The 19,852-nt window shown below is 47.4% G+C and overlaps 1 protein-coding gene across 1 annotated transcript in view; it reads left to right on the forward strand.

The window, feature by feature from the left end:
• Positions 1-19,852, forward strand: part of thap4 (THAP domain containing 4) — a 410,225-nt gene that overhangs the window by 248,223 nt on the left and 142,150 nt on the right. The window lies entirely within an intron of this gene.

Raw genomic sequence — 19,852 nt, forward strand, 5'->3', positions numbered from 1 at the left:
TGGACAGGGGGAAAGGAGCATAAGAAGTCCAAAGAAAGGGCAATTTGGCTCATATGCTTGCAAAAACAGGTTCAGCTGTTAAGGAAGCAGGTAAACAGGCTTCAGGGGCAGTTGGAGGAGTCTGAAAGGGAATCAGACGCACGGGGTATAGTGGGTCGGCTGTTGGTGGGGGAATTAGCTCTAGAAAAGCAGGAAAGGAGGGCTGTAGAAGAGTCATCCCGGACGGCCGAGGAGTATCTACAGTGCCAAGTAACAGAGGCCAAACTCAACGAGCAAATTCTCCAGGAGGAAAACTCCCGTTTAGCAGCGAAAGCTGAAGGGCTAGATAGCCAGTATAATGATATCAAAACCACCTACAGGGTAGCAAGAAGTAGGGGTTTTGACGATTGTAGTCACGATCAGTGCAAGGAAAAGATCAGGAAGCTACAAAGGGCTTTGGCTGGGGCTAAAGGCATAGTGTGCTTAATGGTGCCAGGTGGATCCCAGTTAGACTGGGAAGAGGCTAGGCCCCCAGCAGAAGTGCCGGTAGCAGTACAGGAGGCTTCCAACTGTGGGTTCTGACCAAACCGGGAGAGGGGTTTAGTTAGAAGGGTTTTTCCATTATCAAGGCTTAGATTCTGGGAAGGGGTTGGTTCGGCATAACTAACAGGGTGGGTATTTTAGTCTAAGGTTATAAACTAGTGTCCACGGTCACCTACTCATTCTGCTGTAAGCGAGAGGAGTAGGGGTTGTCGTTTTTGAGAGTGTAATAAAAGGAATCGATCTTTGACCAACCTGAACTGTTTCGTTTCATCTGAGTCATTTATAATCTATCCATAGTAACTCCTTGGGTCCGAACTTGGGGGTTGTGGGCCTTGTGGTTCGCGGTATAATTCGGAAGACCAACCGGGTGGCATCCGGTCACGGCCGGGTTACACAGTAATCCCGCTGGAGATGCTGCGCATCGGGCACAGGAGTAGACCTATCTGGCCTTGGTCTCTCTCTCTCTCTGGGATTACCCGCTAATCGATGGGCTGGGCAGGAACTATTGGCATAAACTCCTGCTGTCCAAGGGAAACAACCCAAACCGGGGAGTTTTTGTGGCACGGGTCGACTCAAGGGAGAGTCATAGAAACATGGGGCACGCAAAAACACCCTACAACCTCATACAGAACCATGTCCACTTTGCCAGTCATTAGATGGGTTTCAGGTGCTGCACTGCTCCATCCATTGGTCACAGACTCAATTTCCTACTTCCATACATTTCTTCTGCCAATGATTCCTGGAAGCCAATGGGCCAGAATTTGCTGGCAAAATACCAGCGAGTTTAATGCACTTGCCGCTACTAGTGTGTAAATCATCCAGCAATTTGTGACAAGGAAGAGATACCCCATGAATTGCGAATCGCCACAAATTGCTGGACAAATTATGCTACTCCACCATCAGCCTTGCAAAAATGGCAGCTCTCCCTCGACCACCTTGTGAGTTTCAAGAAATTGTTGCAAATTTGTGCCATAAATACAAATTAAACTCGTCGCAGAATGTTGCTTAACAACATAAGGACCCTTTTAATGAGATTTATGTTCCTGCAATGCCAATCAACCTCTGCTGTCTGAGGGGGAACAACTGAAACTGTGGAGTTTCATTCCTGCATTGTTCTTGGTGATTTCTTTTAAAATTTTCCTTTTTTTTCCTTTTGCCTGCACTGCTCTCTGTGGCTATGAAGGTGACAATCACACTCAACCTTATCAGGCCTGCGTTCACGTAGAATCATACATACAGCACAGGAGGAGGCCATACGTCCCATCATGGCTGTGCCAGTTCTTTGAAAGAGCTATCCAATTAGTCCCACTCCCCTTTCATAGGTACACGGATGATCAACATATTTTACAGGAGAGCTAGGGAATTCAACCACTCTGACGTCACAGCAAGGCAGCAGCAAGAGATGGCACTGAATTACATCAAAATTACAACACAAGTTATTTATACAGTTCATTTTAGAGGGTGACGTGTGCACTAATGCCCAGGGTACCAAGGTAGAGAATGGCCATGTGTTACCTTGCCTGCCCTGGTTAGGTCATGGAACTTCTTGCAGCACTAGCCTGCTATTCTGGAGGTGAGAGTTGGCACTCTAACACCTCCCACCATATCAGACATTTTTTAAGAGACTTCTTCCATGGTACTGTACTACATTTCCGAGTTTCGTGTCCTCTGCATACTTTGAAATTATGCCCTGTATACCAAAGTCCAGGTCATCAATATACAACAAAAAGGGCAGTGGTCCTAATACTGACCCCTGGGGAACACCACTGTTTACCTCCCTCCAGTCTGAAAAACAATGTTCACCACTACTCTCTGCCCCAGTCAATTTTGTATAGATGCTACCACTGTTCCTTTTATCCTATGGGCTTTAATTTTGCTAACCAGTCTATTATGTGGTGCTTTGTCAGACAGCTTTTGAAAGTCCATTTTCACAACATCAACCGCACTACCCTCATCAACACTCTCCGTTACTTCATCAAAGAACTTGATCGAGTTAGTCAAACCCTATTTGCCTTTAACAAATCCATGCTGACTTTCATTTATTAGCCCATACTTTTCCAAATGCCAGTTAATTTTGTCTCTGATTATTGTCTCAAAGTTTCCCCACCAGATGTTAGACTGACTGGCCTATAGTTAGTTGCCAGGTTTATCCCCCTCTCCTTTTTTAAACAGGAGTTTAACTTTTGCAATCCTGAAATCCTCTGGCACCGCTCCCATATCCGAGGAGGATTGGAAGATTATGGCCAGAGTTTCCGCAATTTCCACCCCGATTTCACTCAGTAACCTAGGATGCATCCCATCCGGGTTGGGTGACTTTTCTACTTTGAGAACTGCCAACCTTTTAAGTGCATCCTCTTTATCTATTTTTATCCTATCCAATATCGCTACTACCTCGTCCTTTACTGCTACATTGGCAGCATCCTCTTTAATGAAGACTGATGCAAAGCACTCATTTAGATCCTCAGCCATGCCCTCTGCCTACACACAGATCATCTTTTTTGGTTCCTAATCGGCCCCACCCTTCCTTTGACAACTCTTTTACTATTTGTGTTTAGAAAAGACTTTTGGGTTCCCTTTGATACTCGCCACTAATCTATTCTCGTACAGTCTCTACCTTTTTATTCTGTTTTTTAGATGATCTCTGTACTTTCTATGTTCAGCTTGATTCAGCATACCAGGGATGAGGGGTTTCAGTTATGTGACGACACTAGAGAAATTTAATAGAGGTGTTCAAAATTGAGGGGTTTTGATGGAGTAAATAGGGAGAAACTGTTTCCACTGGCAGAAGGGTTGGTAACCAGAGGACACAGATTTAAGATAATTAGCAAAACAAAAATGGGGCAGCTGAGATTTTTTACACCGAGTTATGATGATCTGGAATGCACTGCCTGAAAGGGTGGTGGAAGCAAATTTAATGGCCCAGAAATTTGGGTCGGAGGCTTCCCGCGGGTGCAAGCCTCCGACCTGCACTTAACTTGCGCGCCGGCCGTTGAGCTGTGGGCCCGCGTAGTATTCCGATCCTGGGCCTCCTCCAACTGCCGGCGCGCAGTGCTTGCGTATCCCAGGGTCGCAGTTAGTTCGAAGCGTCCCCTGGGATCACGTGAGCCATGGAGTGCCAATGGTAGCAGGGAATGCTTCATTCATAAATTTGACAGGAAGAGCTGTCAAACCTATAAATACTATAAGCCCCAAAACATAACTAAAACTTCAAATAATTTTTTTTTAAAACATCACATTTTTTAAAATAACTATAAATGACATGAAATAACTATTTTAAACAATAATTTAAAATTTTGAAAAAATTAATTAATTTTTTAACGAGGCTAAAAATAAACTTACCCTTCTTTAAAGTATTTAAAAATAATAAACCTGTGGAAAAAATGTTTTAATTTTAATTAATTCACCACTTACCTTGTTAAAAGCAGGCATTGTGCCTGCTTTTTAAAAGTGTAACTGCTGGAGACTTACCCTCCCGGAGAAACCTGCAAAAAAAACGTAAGTTCGATGCGCACACGCTGCCTCTCCGGCGCACGCGTTCCACCTGTCAACCCCTTCTTTCAAGGGAACGGAAGTTCCGGTTTCCCGCGCATGCGCAGTGCATGCACGAAACCGACACTTTCGTTGGGCCTACGCGTGAGTACCCAGTGCATACTGTCATTTTTAAAATGTGATTTTTTAAAAACATTTATTTGAAGTTTTACTATGTTTTGGGGGTGATCTCCATTCATATATTTGACAGGTCTTCCTGTCAAATGTATGAAGGGAGATTCCCTTCTCTGATTGGAGAATGAAACAGTTTGGGTGGAGGTAAGGAATAAGAAGGGGAAAAAAACACTAGTGGGCGTAGTCTATAGGCCTCCGAACAGTGGCAACTCTGTTGGACGGAGTATCAATCAGGAAATAGTTGAGGCTTGTAATAAGGGAACATCTATAATTATGGGGGATTTTAACTATCATATTAATTGGACAAATCAAATTGGGCAGGGCTGCCTTGAGGATGAGTTCATTGAGTGTATTAGGGATGGGTTTCTTGAGCAGTATGTAACTGAACCGACCAGGGGGCAAGCAACCTTAGATCTGGTCCTGTGTAACGAGACAGCATTAATTAAAAATGTCCTAGTAAAGGATCCCCTTGGAATGAGTGACCATAACATGGTTGAATTCCATATTCAATTAGAGGGTGAGAAGGTTGGATCTCAAACAAGCGTGCTAAGCTTGAATAAAGGAGACTATGAAGGTATGAGAGCGGAATTGAGTAGAGTGGATTGGGAAAATAGATTAAAGGGTAAGACGATACATGATCAGTGGTGTACATTTAAGGAGTTATTTTACAACTTCCAAAAAATATATATTCCACTGAGAAGAAAAGGGTGTAAAAGAAAAGACAGCCATCCGTGGCTAAGTAAAGAAATTAAGGATAGTATTCGACTAAAAACAAGGGCATATAAGGTAGCCAAATCTAGTGGGAGGATAGAGGATTGGGAAAGCTTTAAAAGACAGCAAAAAATAACAAAAAGATTGATTAAGAAAGGGAAGATAGATTATGAAAGTAAATTAGCAAAAAATATAAAAACAGATAGTAAGAGTTTTTATAGTTATATAAAAAGAAAAAGGGTGGCTAAAGTAAATGTTGGTCCCTTAGAGGATGAGACCGGGAAATTAATGGTGGGAAATATGAAGATGGCAAAAACACTGAATGAATATTTTGTATCAGTCTTTACAGTAGAAGACACTAAGAATATCCCAACACTGGACAAACAGGGGGCTAAAGGGGGGGGAGGAGCTAAACACGATCAAAATCACTAAGGAAGTGGTACTCGGTAAAATAATGGGACTCAAGGCGGATAAATGACCTGGACCTGATGGCTTACACCCTAGTGTCTTGAGGGAAGTGGCGGTAGGGATTGTGGATGCATTGGTAATAATTTTCCAAAACTCCCTGGACTCGGCAAAGGTCCCGGCAGACTGGAAAACTGCTAATGTAACACCCTTATTTAAAAAGGGCAGTAGACAGAAGACTGGAAACTATAGACCGGTTAGCCTAACATCTGTGGTAGGTAAAATTTTGGAGTCCATTATTAAGGAGACAGTAACAGGACATTTGGATAATCATAATTTAATAGGACAAAGTCAGCATGGTTTTATGAAGGGGAAGTCATGTTTGACAAATTTGCTGGAGTTCTTTGAGGAAGTAACATATAGGGTGGATAAAGGGGAACCAGTGGACGTAGTGTATTTAGACTTCCAAAAGGCATTTGACAAGGTGCCACACAGAAGATTATTGCTTAAGATAAAAAATCACGGGATTGGGGGTAATATTCTGGCATGGATAGAGGATTGGCTATCTAACAGAAGGCAGAGAGTTGGGATAAATGGTTCATTCTCAGACTGGCAATCAGTAACTAGTGGTGTTCCGCAGGGGTCAGTGCTGGGTCCCCAACTCTTTACAATCTATATTAACGATTTGGAGGAGGGGACCGAGTGTAACATATCAAAGTTTGCAGATGATACTAAGATGGGAGGGAAAGTAGTGAGTGAGGAGGACATAAAAAACCTGCAAGGGGACATAGACAGGCTAAGTAAGTGGGCAGAGATTTGGCAGATGGAATACAATACTGGAAAGTGTGAGGTTATGCACTTTGGCAGGAAAAATCGTAGAGCAAGTTATTATCTTAATGGCAAGAAACTGGAAAGTACTGAAGTACAAAGGGATCTGGGGGTCCTGGTGCACGAAACTCAAAAGGTTAGTATGCAGGTGCAGCAAGTGATTAAGAAGGCCAATGGAATGTTGGCTTTCATTGCTAGGGGGATAGAATATAAAAATAGGGAGGTATTGCTTCAGTTGTACAAGGTATTGGTGAGACCGCACCTGGAATACTGCGTACAATTTTGGTGTCCATACTTAAGAAAGGACATACTTGCTCTCGAGTCAGTACAAAGAAGGTTCACTCGGTTAATCCCGGGGATGAGGGGATGGACATATGAGGAGAGGTTGAGTAGATTGGGACTCTACTCATTGGAGTTCAGAAGAATGAGAGGCGATCTTATTGAAACATATAAGATTGTGAAGGGGTTGGATCGGGTGGATGCGGGGAGGATGTTCCCGATGATGGGTGAAACTAGAACTAGGGGGCATAGTCTTAGAATAAGGGGCTGCTCTTTCAAAACTGAGATGAGGAGGAACTACTTCACTCAGAGGGTGGTAGGTCCATGGAATATGCTGCCCCAAAAAGCTGTAGAAGCTACATCATTACATAAATTTAAAACAGAAATAGACAGTTTCCTAGAAGTAAAGGGAATTAAGGGTTATGGGGAGCGGGCAGGAATTTGGACATGAGTCTAGGTTTGGATTGGTCATGGCCCTGTGGGTAGCGGAGCGGGCCCAGGGGCCGTGTAGCCTGATCCTGCTCCTATTTCGTGTGTCTAATTCTGTTAGATTCAGGAGATGGTTCTGTGATAGTGGATTGGCGGTTAGGATCAGATCAGCCATGATCTTATTGAATGGCGGAGCAGGCTCGAGGGGCCGATTGGCCTACTCCTGCTCCTATTTCTTATGTTCTTATGTTCTTATGTTCCCCATGGCCCATGTGATCCCAGGGACGCTGCGAATTACCTGCGCCTCTGGGATACGTGAGTCCTGCACACCGGCAGTTTGGAGAGGCCCAGCAGCGGAACCGTGTGCCTCCCGGGAGCCCTCTGGTAAGGGCGCAGATTTTTCCAGATCGCAGCCCTCTGCCCACGGGAGGCCTGCGATCGGAATATCTGGGCCAAATCTTCTCCCCTCTGCACATGGCTCTCATGGCAAAATGGATTGCTTTCTAAGTGACTGGGTGAAAGAGACACAATCTGCTGGATAGGATACCAAGTCTTGCGGACTGCAGAAGGATTACTTCAAACAAAAGGCAGATTATTTGCATAGGAAGACTTTGTTGACCTGGTTTTGATTTCAGGAGAACTCACTGGAAAAGGCCCCACCCAAGCAGTTGTATTGCCATCTATTTCTGTAAATGAGTTACACTGGAGAGACTTAATTTTTTAAATATAAACAAAATGCAAACATCTGTGGCGTTACCACATTGGGGAAACACTGTGTGTATGTAGATAAACCTGTATAATCCCCTTTTAACTGCTGTATTCCCCTCCCCCCGCAAGACAGTTGCAAGCTGAGAGGAATAAGGCATGTTCAGACTTGCCTGCTGCTGAGAGAAGGAAAACCAATCAGGTTCCAGCAGGTGACCAATCCGTGAGTCATCACAGGTTCGCGGGCTTTATGAATTCAGTACTGTATTGTGAGAGTTGGAGTAAAGACCTATTTCTTATAGCTCGCTGTGTTGCCTATTTCTTTACGCGGGAGACTGTAGTCTCCCACACATCACAATTTATAGATAACACCATTAGTTTTTTTTCTTCAACAGTTATGATGTAGTTATCTTCAGGAAGTTTTGTGATTGTTGCTTTCACCAGATAATTCTTGAAGATTTCTATGGTCATTGAATCTGCTTTTCCAAAGTCCTGTCCCACCACATTGTTTTTGCCCTTAGTTTTAATATCACATTTAACAATACAATGGTCACTGGATCCCAGGATGCTCATCAGTTTTCAGGTTACTAACAAGTAAGTTGGATTTCTGAACACCAAAGCCAAGTCTGTTGCAGTAGGTTGCTTCACATGTAGGTGGAAGTAATCCCCGACTACCTCAGGGAATTTGTATTTTCGCCCTTCCCTTTGGGTTGTTCCTGATCCATCCATCCTCTGACGTTGAAATCCTCCACGTACTCTATGAATTTCTGCAGCCTGCCTAGTTCTATCCATATTACTCACTTCTATCCATATTACAAACTTATTTCATTCTGCTGCTATCTTGAGTACCACAGTAATATCAATATTTGCACATATTTTTAACTCTGGTACTTGGTTCCTTCTGGTCCTTGCCTTTGTATAAAACACTACAGCCTGTCCTTCAAATGTTGTTTTCCATATTTAATCTTTTTGTTAATTTAATTCCTCCCCCACTCCCTTATTTACCTTTTGAAGGGAGATTGGTACCAGCCCAGTTTAAATTAAGTCCACCTTGTCTCAATGTTGGAGGAATTTGAACTCTTCTGCACCATCTTTCTAGATAAGTCTTCACATATCCAATCGGTTTCAACCTAACTGGTTCAGCAAGAGGCAGTGGGAGTACACCTGATATTACTATCCTCTTCAATCTAGAACATAACTTCTCAGACTTCCTCTGCAACACCTCTAACCTACTGTTTCCTATGTCAATGGTTCCTATATGAAACATGACGCCTGGCTGCATTACTTCTTTCCCGTAGTTTATCTACCCCTCTGTTATATCCCTTCTGCTCCCCACCCCCCCCCCCCCCCCCGCCCCCCCAAAGCACCTGGGAGGAAGTATATCATTCAGGACTCCCAGTTGTGGCTGTCCATCACCCTAATTATGAAACCCCCAGTACTGTTCTAAATCTGGATTACAACTGCAAGTCTTAAATCTTAAAATGCAAGTGAGGGGAAAATCCAGGTACGTTGGCACTGACAATCTGCAGGGATGAAACCGGTGGAACCCACCAGACAACAGCAAGGAACCAGTTGCGCTGGATCTCCACTATTTCTGGGATTTTCCAGCTTGCCTTGGGCCAGGAATGGGCTGCGTCCCACTTCATTGCGCATGCCAACACCAGGTGCCAATTTCCCCCTCTCCCATCATCAATCTCCAGTCCCAACAGCTCAGTTTCCCTCTCACCTGAATGTACGCCTGATGCGCTATCAATTCTAATAAAAGGCTAGGCAGAGTTCAGAACAACAGGCTTTTATTAACTACTGAATTGCACTTCAGACAGATCAGGACTATGCCTCTAGTGGACGACTGAATGCCAGGAGCTGCCATGCGGCCGCTCTTATACTCGGTAGCCCAGGGGCGGAGTCAGCTGAGGCATAGTCAGGCACAACAGTGAAACAAGAGTGAACGACAACAACAACAACAACAACAGTGAACACAGTGAACTACAGTGGTTTACCACATTCACCCCTCGTTTAAAATTAAGTCCGGCGGGGTGAAGTGTATCAAAAGTTCGAGTAGGCGAGTCTGTCGGGCGGCCTCGTTTGCCGTCGAGATCTTCGTGGCGACGGTTGCGATGGTACAGCTTCCCACGATGCGTCTTGAGCGGGGTCCAGCACTGGCGTATCGTCCCCTTTGGTGTTGGGTGGGCGAGTGGGCTCCGGCTGGTCCTGGGGGCGCGGCATGCCGTCTACTGGGGTGGAATGGACAGGGGTGAGAATTGGGTCTACTGAATTTTGGGCCGTGTCGGAGGGGGTCGTGGTGGGGGGCAATGGTGGCGGGTCAGTGGACCCCGAGGGTGCCAGATCTCTAATGGAGACTGTGTCCTCCCGCCCGTCCGGGTATGCCACGTAGGCGTACTGGGGGTTGGCATGGAGGAGGTGAACCTTCTCTACCAGGGGAGCCGTTTTGTGGGACCTTACATGCTTCCTCAGCAGGACGGGCCCTGGGGACGTCAGCCAGTGTGGTAGTGAGTTACCGGATGTGGACCTCCGGGGAAAAACAAACATTCGCTCATGGGGGGTTGCGTTGGTGGCTGTACACAGCAGTGACCGGATGGAGTGGAGCGCATCGGGTAGGACATCCTGCCAACGGGAGGTCGGAAGGCCCCTAGATTTTAAGGCTAGGAGGGCCGCCTTCCAGACCGTCGCGTTCTCTCTTTCAACCTGTCCGTTCCCCCGGGGGTTGTAGCTGGTGGTCCGGCTTGAGGCAATACCTCTCATGAGCAGGTACTGACGGAGTTCGTCGCTCATGAAGGACGAGCCCCGGTCGCTATGAATATAGCTGGGAAAACCGAACAGAGCAAAGAGGTTGTGCAGGCATTTAATGACCGTAGCGGTGGTCGTGTCCGGGCAGGGGATGGCAAAAGGGAAACGGGAGTACTCATCAACTATGTTGAGGAAGTACACATTGCGGTCAGAGGAGGGGAGGGGCCCTTTAAAGTCGATACTCAGGCGCTCAAAAGGGCGGGTGGCCTTGATCAGGTTTGCTCTGTCAGGCCTATAGAAGCGCGGCTTGCACTCTGCACAGACTGGGCAGCTCCTGGTCATGGTCCTGACCTCCTCGATGGAGTAAGGCAGGTTGCGGCCCTTAATGAAATGGAAGAACCTGGTGACCCCCGGGTGGCAGAGGTCGTTGTGGAGGCCCCGTAGTCTATCGATCTGCGCGGTGCCGCATGTGCCTCGCGATAGAGTGTCTGAGGGTTCGTTGAGTTTCCCTGGCCGGTACAAGATGTCGTAATTGTAGGTGGAAAGTTCGATTCTCCACCTCAAAATCTTGTCATTTTTGATTTTACCCCCCTGCTTGTTGTTGAACATGAAAGCAACTGAACGCTGGTCAGTAAGCAGGGTAAGTCGTTTTCCAGCCAGGTAGTGCCGCCAGTGGCGCACCGCCTCCACAATGGCCTGGGCCTCTTTTTCCACAGAGGAGTGTCTGAGTTCGGAGCCCTGGAGGGTTCGTGAAAAGAAGGCCACGGGTCTTCCCGCCTGGTTAAGGGTAGCGGCCAGGGCGAAGTCGGATGCATCGCTCTCCACCTGGAAGGGGATGGACTTGTCTACCGAGTGCATGGTGGCTTTGGCAATGTCATCTTTTATACGGTGAAAGGCTAAGTGGGCCTCCGCCGTCAGGGGGAAGGAAGTGGACTTGATAAGTGGACGGGCTTTGTCCGCATAATGAGGGACCCACTGGGCGTAATAGGAAAAGAAGCCCAGGCACCTTTTGAGGGCCTTGAGACAGTGGGGCAGGGGAAGTTCCATTAACGGGCGCATCCGGTCAGGGTCAGGACTGATGACTCCGTGTTTCACCACGCAACCAAGGATAGCGAGGCGGGCTGTGCGGAATATGCACTTTTCCTTGTTGTACGTGAGGTTTAGGAGTTGGGCCGTGCGGAGGAACTTATCAAGATTGGCGTCATGGTCCTGCAGGTCATGGCCGCAGATGGTCACGTTGTCTAGGTAGGGAAACGTGGCCTGTAACGCATTCTCGTCGACCATCCGGTCCATCTCCCTCTGGAAGACGGAGACACCGTTGGTGACGCCAAAAAGAACCCTGAGGAAGTGAAAAAGGCGGCCGTTTGCCTCGAAAGCTGTGTACTGGCGGTCCTCAGGGCGGATAGGGATTTGGTGGTATGCTGCCTTGAGGTCAATGGTCGAGAAAACGCGGTATTGCGCTATCTTATTAACCATGTCGGCTATGCGGGGGAGGGGGTATGCGTCCAACTGGGTGTACTTGTTGATAGTCTGGCTGTAGTCGATGACTAGGCGCTGCTTGTTGCCAGTCTTAACGACTACCACCTGGGCTCGCCAGGGGCTGGTACTATCCTCAATAATCCCCTCTTTCAGGAGCCGCGTCACCTCAGATCTTATGAAGAATCTGTCCCCGGTGCTGTATCGCCTGCTCTTTGTGGCGATAGGCTTGCAGTCGCGGGTGAGGTTGGCGAACAGGGGGGGGGGTGTGATTTTGAGGGTGGAGAGACTACAGGTGGGGCGTGGCGGGCAATTTAAAAACTGCTGGTTGCAGACAGTGAGCGGGGGAAGAGGTCCACCATATGTCAAGGTGACACTCTTAAAGTGACAATGAAAGTCCAACCCCAGTAGAACGGCAGCGCAGAGATGTGGCAGGACGAATAGCTTTACATTTTTATATACGGAGCCCTTCACCGAGAGGGTCACTACGCAGTAGCCGCCGACGTCTGCTGAGTGGGATTTCGAGGCCATGGAGATCCGATGGCGCGTTGGCCGGACCGAGAGAGAATAGCGCCGTACTGTATCAGGGTGTATGAAGCTCTCCGTGCTCCCGGAATCAAAAAGGCAAGTTGTGGCGCGGCCATTTACCTGGATGTCCATCGTGGACCTGGCTAGCTGATGGGGTCTGGATTGATCCAGCATGATGGAGGCCGCTGTGGAGTCGGTAGCGTCGCTGTAGAACCCCGGTGAGGCGGCGGTGGGTGAGTCGGGGGCCCGTTGGCAGAATGGCAGACAAGATGGCGGCGTCGGAGAGGAAGGACAAAATGGCGGCGCCCATGACGATCCCGATCCCCACGAGGCTGGAGGGAGGCAAGATGGCCGCTCCCACGAATCGCACGCGGCGCTGCTGGAGGTAGGGGTCTTCTGGCTTCTGCAGACGCCAGCGTAGTGTCCCTTCTTACCGCAGGCAGAGCAGACCGCGTTTTTCGCCGGGCAGCGCGCCCTGGGGTGTTTGGTTTGGCCACAGAAATAACATTTCTGGCTCGGGCGGGACATCGCTGCAGCAGTTGAGGCCAGGGCCCGTGGCGGCGCTGCGTCCCAAGGTGGCGGCGGCTGCGGCATCCATGAGGCGGCCGCGCGGTCCGGGGAGTAGGCCTCCATGTTCCGGTGGGCTACGTCCAACGAGAGGGTGAGTGAAATCGCCTTCTTCAGGTCGAGCTCGCTACTTTCCAGCAGTCGCTGCCGTGTGTGAGTGGACCTGAGGCCCGCCACGAGGGCGTCCCGGATGAGCTCCTCCGTATGTTCCGTGGCGGTTACTTGCTTGCATTCGCAGGCTCGGCCGAGTTCCTTCAGCGCCCGTATGTATGCTTCTGTGGGTTCCCCGGGCTGTTGTTTGCGAGACCCCAGGAGATGTCTTGCGTAAACATAGTTGACCGGGCGTGCGTATTGCTCCTTCAAGATGTCGATAGCCCCCTGGTAGCTCGTAGCGTCCCGGATAAGGGCAAAAGCTCGGTGGTTTACTTTAGAGTTCAGCACCCTGAGCTTGTCGGCATCGGCGGCGACGGTCTCGCCGGATGCAGTCAGAAAGGACTCAAAACAGTGCAGCCAGTGCGAGAACTTAGCAGTCGAGTCCGGTTCTTGCGGGTCGAGTTCCAGGCACTTGATCTTAAGAATCTGCAGCATCGTTTTTTTTTTTCAGTAGTTAATAAAATTGATGCGCTATCAATTCTAATAAAAGGCTAGGCAGAGTTCATAACAACAGGCTTTTATTAACTACTGAATTGCACTTCAGACAGATCAGGACTATGCCTCTAGTGGACGACCGAATGCCAGGAGCTGCCATGCGGCCGCTCTTATACTCGGTAGCCCAGGGGCGGAGTCAGCTGAGGCATAGTCAGGCACAACAGTGAAACAAGAGTGAACGACAACAACAACAACAACAACAGTGAACACAGTGAACTACAGTGGTTTACCACAACGCCACCAGCTCTTACACAGCCTATCTCCATCCGAGCTTAATGCCCAGCTCCAACCCATTACATATTAGCTGCCACCTTGCTGAGCTTAAAGGAATATGTGTGAGAGCCATACAGAGATTGGAAAACATTCAGAAGAGAGAGAAGTGAGAATAGCTTGCTCAATATCAAGGCTTAGTTTAGTGATGAGGAACAAACCATAATTAGTTAACAATATGTAAAGTTAACAGCTTGCAAATAGTGACCATAATATGATTCAATTTGATATTAGTTTTGCGAGGGAAAAGCAAGAATCAAAATGCTAAAATTAAGCAAGTCAAACTTCGAAGGGATGAGAAATAAATTGACCGCAGTAAACTGGGCTGAACTGTTAATGGGTAAACCTATTAAATAGTGGGAAGTATTCAAGGAAGTTTTTTGTACAATACAAAACCAGTACATACCCAAAAAGGCAAAAGCTCCACTTATGCAGATAAGCAAACATGGTCAACATACCAGGTAAGAGACAGTATTAAGCTAAACAAAAAGCTTGCACAAAGGGATATAAAGAAAGTTACAAAAAGGGGGTATTAGCTTTGATATTTCTTAAGCTTTTGTTAACAGTAAAAGTTTTTATAAATATATTGAGAAAAAGAGTGGTAAGGGGGAATGTGGGCCCATTAAAGGCAGATGGCTAATAAGGAAATGACAGACTTGTTAAATTAATACTCTATTCCTTTTCACAGTAAAGAGGACTAAAAACCAGCAGTACAAGGGAACCTAAAAATAAGCCAAGGGGAGGAACTTAATTGAATTTAATATAAGTTTACAAAATGGTAATGGAGAAAATAATGGGACTTAAGATTGACAAGTCTCCAGGAGCTGATGATTTCCACTGTATTGTATTTAAAGAAACAGGTGGGTGCATTAGTCAAAATTTTCCAGAGGTATCTATATTCAGAATTGTGCCATTGGATTGGAAAATTGCATATGTCACTCCATTATTTAAGATAGGAGGGAGGGAGAAACCAGGAAACTACAGACCTGTCAATTTAACATCAGTTGTGGGAAGTTATTGGAATTTATCATCAGGGGCAGAGTGACTGAGCATTCGAACGAGTATGAGCTGACCAAAGAAAGTCAGCACGGATTTGTGAAGAGTAGGTCATGTCTGACTAATTTTGCTGAATTTGTTGAGAGGTTACCAACATAGTGTCTATGGATGTTATCTATATGGACTTCCAGAAGCATTTGATAAGGTTCCGCACAAAAGATAATTAGCAAACAAATGTTGTCAATAACCTTGTGACATGGGTTGGTAACTAGTTGGGAGATAGGAGACAGAGATAAAGGGACTGTACTCTGACAGGATTTGAGAAGTGGTGTTCCCCGGTGATCTGTGCTGGAGCCTCAGCTTTTCACTATATATATCAATGACTTGGATAAAGGAATAGAGAGGTGTATATCCCAAGTTAGCAGACGACACTAAGTTAGGAACCACAGTAAGTTGTGTAGAGCAGGAAGTTACAAAGGGACATAGACAGTTCAAATGTATGGGCAAAACTGTGGAAGATGGAGTTCAATCTGGGGAAGTGAGGATACAAGAAAGTCAAATTGGAATATTTTCTTACTGGCGAGAGACTAAGAACTGTGGAGTAGAGAAGGGATTTGGGTATTCAGGTACACAAATCATTAAATGCTAGTGCACAGGTACAGAAAGTAATCAATGAGGCTAATGGAATGTTGAACTTTATCTCAAGGGATTGGAATACAAAGGGAAAGAAGTGATGCTTCAGTTGTACAGAGCCTTGGTCAGACCCCATCTGGAATACTGCATTCCATACAGCTTTTGGCACTGCACCTCAGGAAGTATATATTGGCATCGGAGGGAGTACAGTGCAGACTCATCAGAATTAAAACAGGGCTTAAAGGGTTAAATTACGAGGACAGGTTGCATAAACTTGACTTATATCCCTTGAGTTTAGGAGGTTGAGGGGTGATTTAATTAAGGTGTTTAAAATGATAAAAGGATTAGAGAAGGTATTTCCTCTGGTGGGGGAATCCATAACAAGGGGGCACAATTAGCTAGGCCATTTTGGAGCGTAAGCAGGAAACACCTTTTTAAACACAAAGGGTAGTGGAAATCTCAAATTCTCTCCTACAAAAGGCTGGGGATGCTGGGTTAATTGAAATTTTCAAGACTGAGATCGCCATATTTTCTATTAAGTAAGGGTATCAAGGGATATGGATTAAAGGCAGGTAAATGGAGTTGAGGTACAGATCAGCCATGATCTAATTGATTGGCGGAACAGACTCGAGGGACTGAATGGCCCCCTCCTGTTACTATGAGTGCAGGGGAAAGTGGAACTGAATCAGGGACCATTGGGAGAATAGAGCCAAGTTGGGAATGCAGGGCAGAACGTAAGAAAAAGTCAAGGCCATTCAGCCCTTGAAGCTTGGTCATCTACTATCCCCTTCACCCAGCCCAGCTTAAAACTCCTTTGTGTTTATTCAAAAATGTTGTCACCTTTTGAGTAAAGAATTTATTTTTTATTTGTTCCTGGGACATGGGCGTCGCTGGCAAGGCCAGCATTTATTGCCCATCCCTAATTGCCCTCGAGTAGGTGGTGGTGAGCCACCTTCTTGAACCGCTGCAGTCCGTGTGGTGAAGGTACACCCATAGGGCTGTTAGGGAGGGAGTTCCAGGATTTTGACCCAGTGACAATGAAGGAACGGCAATATATTTCCAAGTCAGGATGGTGTGTAACTTGGAGGGGAACTTGCAGGTGATGCTGTTCCCATGCACCTGCTGCCCTTGTCATTGTAGGTGGTAGAGGTCATGGGTTTGGGAGGTGCTGTTCAAGAAGCCTTGGCGAGTTGCTGCAGTGCATCTTGTAGGTAGTACACACTGTAGCCATGGTGCGCCGGTGGTGGAGGGAGTGAGTCTTTAAGGTGGTGGATGGGGTGCCAATCAAGCGGGCTGCTTTGTCCTGGCTGATGTCGAGCTTCTTGAGTGTTGGTGGAGCTGCATCATCCAGGCAAGTGGAGAGTATTCCATCACATTCCTGACATGTGCCTTGTAGATGGAGGAAAGGCTTTGGGGAGTCAGGAGGTGAGACACTCGCCACAGAATACCTAGCCTCTGACCTGCTCTTGTTGCCACAGTATTTATGTGGCTGGTCCAGTTAAGTTTCTCGTCAATGGTGACCCCCAGGTTGTTGATAGTGGGGGATTCTGCAATGGTAATGCCGTTGAATGGCAAGGGGCGATGGTTAGACTCTTGCTTGTTGGAGATAGTCATTGTCAGGCACTTGTGTGGCACAAATGTTACTTACCACTTATCAGCCCAAGCCTGAATATCGTCCAGGTCTTGCTGCATGCGGGCATAGACTGCTTCATTATCTGAGGAGTTGCGAATGGAACTAAACATTGTGCAATCATCAGTGAACATCCCCATGTCTGACCATATGATGGAGGGAAGGTCATTGATGAAGCAGCTGAAGATGGTTGGGCTTGGGACACTGCCCTGAGGAACTCTTGCAGCGGCTGAGATGATTGACCTCCAACAACCACAACCATCTTCCTTTGTGCTAGGTATGACTCTAACCAGTGGAGAGTTTCCCCCCTGATTCCCATTGACTTCTATTTTACTAGGGCTCCTTAACATAAGAAATATGAGCAGGAGTAGGCCATACGGCCCCTCGAGCTTGTTCTGCCATTCAATAAGATCATGGCTGATCATCGACTTCAACTCCCCTTTCCCGTCCGATCTCCATATCCCTTGATTCCACCAGAGTCCAAAAATCTATCTATCTCAGCCTTGAATATACTCAAAGACTCAGCATTCACAGCCCTCTGGGGCAGAGAATTCCAAAGATACACAACCCTCTGAGTGAAGAAATTCTTCCTCATCGTAGTCTTAAATGGCCTACCCCTTATCCTGAGACTATGCCCCCTAGTTCTAGACACTCCAGCCAAGGGAAACAACCTCGCAGCACCTACCCTGTCAATCCCCTTCAGAATCTTGTATGTTTCAATGAGATCACCTCTCATTCTTCTAAACTCCAGAGAGTGTAGGCCCATTCTACACAATCTCTGATCATAGGACAGCCCTCTCATCCCAGGAATCAATCTAGTGAACCTTCGCTGTACCGCCTCCAAGGCAAGTATATCCTTCCTTAGATAAGGAGACCAAAACTGCACAGTACTCCAGGTGTGGTCTCACCAAGGCCCCTGTACAATTGTAGCAAGACTTCCTTACTCTTATACTCCAACCCCCTTGCAATAAAGGCCAACATGTCATTTGCCTTCCTTATTGCTTGCTGTACCTGCATGCTAGCTCTCTGTGTTTCTTGCACAAGGACGCCCAAATCTCTCTGAACAGCAACATTTGAAAGTTTCTCACCATTTAAAAAATATTCTGTTTTTCTATTCTTCCTACCAAAGTGAATAACCTCACATTTCCCTACATTATACTCCATCTGCCACCTTACTGCCCACTCAGTCTATCTATATCCCTTTGCAGACTCTTTGGGCTCGAATTTCATCGGGCCATTGAGGCGGGATTGGAGGCGTGTGGCAGGTTAATATAGCAAAAACCGGCGGGCGGGCCCAACCCCGCCTCCAAGCAATTTTCATTAAATTGTGTCTACTGGTCCCATCTCCGTCCTGCCTCCAAGAGGTGGGATAGGCCGTTAAGGCCCTTAGCAAGCACTAAGTTGCCTCTATGCCATTTTGATAGGCCTTTGTGATTTTAACCCTTTTCCCATGTGACGCACGCCTGTTCTGAAACACAACGGTGAAACCTGGTGGTAGCACAATTGGATTGCTGACTATCAGCTGCAGCTCAACCATTAAAGAGGAGATTTGATGTTTAGTGTAAGGGCATGGGCCTTACACTAAACATCCGTAAGACAAAGGTCCTCTACCAACCTGCCCCCGCCACACAGTGCTGCCCCCCGATTATCAAAATCTACAACAAGGCCTTGGACAACGTGGACCACTTTCCATACCTCGGGAGCCTACTGTCAACAAGGGCAGACGTCGACGACGCAGTCCAACACCGCCTTCAGTGTGCCAGTGCAGCCTTCGGTCGCCTGAGGAAGAGAGTGTTTGAAGACCAGGACCTCAAACCCGGCACTAAGCTCATGGTCTACAGGGCAGCAGTGATACCTGCCCTGCTGTATGCCTCAGAGACATGGACCATGTACAGCAGGCACCTCAAAGCACTGGAGAGGTACCACCAACGCTGCCTCCGCAAGATCCTGCAAATCCATTGGCAGGATAGGCGCACCAACGTCAGTGTTCTTGCTCAGGCCAACATCCCCAGCATCGAAGCTCTGACCACGCTCAATCAGCTCCGATGGGCAGGTCATATTGTCCGCATGCCCGATACGAGACTCCCAAAACAAGCGCTCTATTCGGAGCTCCGGCACAGCAAGAGAGCCCCAGGTGGGCAGAGGAAACGCTTCAAGGACACCCTCAAAGCCTCCTTGAAAAAGTGTAACATCCCCACCGACACCTGGGAATCCCTGGCCCAAGACCGCACAAAGTGGAGGAGAAGCATCCGGGAAGGCGCCGCACACCTCGAGTCTCTTCGCCGGGAGCAAGCGGAAGCCAAGCGCAGGCAGCGCAAGGAGCGTGCGTCAACCCAAGCACCCCACCCACCCGCCCCTTCAACCACCATCTGCCCCACCTGTGACAGAGACTGTAGGTCCTGTATTGGACTCATCAGTCACCTGCAAACTCATTTTTAATGTGGAAGCAAGTCATCCTCGGTTCCGAGGGACTGCCTAAGAAGAGGAGGAGATTTGATCAGCCATCATTTGCAGGTGGCAGGACTTTGTTGTCTCAGGTCTGGGGGAACTTTTAGAAGGCATAACCACAGCTGTGGAAGTTTGGAGCCTGACACCCATCTACAGTGTGACCTCCTGGGAAACCCCTCTCACCACCTTGGCTGAGCGCTTCCTCAACTGAGGCATATACCAGAAGCATGGGAGCCATTTATTTCCTTCCCTTCTGGACATCAGATGAGGACGAAGACCAGCTGCGGCACCAGCAGAACCAGGAACAACAGCAGCAGCAACAACAGGAGCGCCAAGCTGCTGCTCACCCACCTGAAGCTGCACAGG

This window comes from Somniosus microcephalus, chromosome 6 (genome assembly GCF_052327205.1).
Source record: "Somniosus microcephalus isolate GS21.2 chromosome 6, FLI_Smic_1.0, whole genome shotgun sequence".
Lineage (NCBI taxonomy): Eukaryota > Metazoa > Chordata > Chondrichthyes > Squaliformes > Somniosidae > Somniosus > Somniosus microcephalus.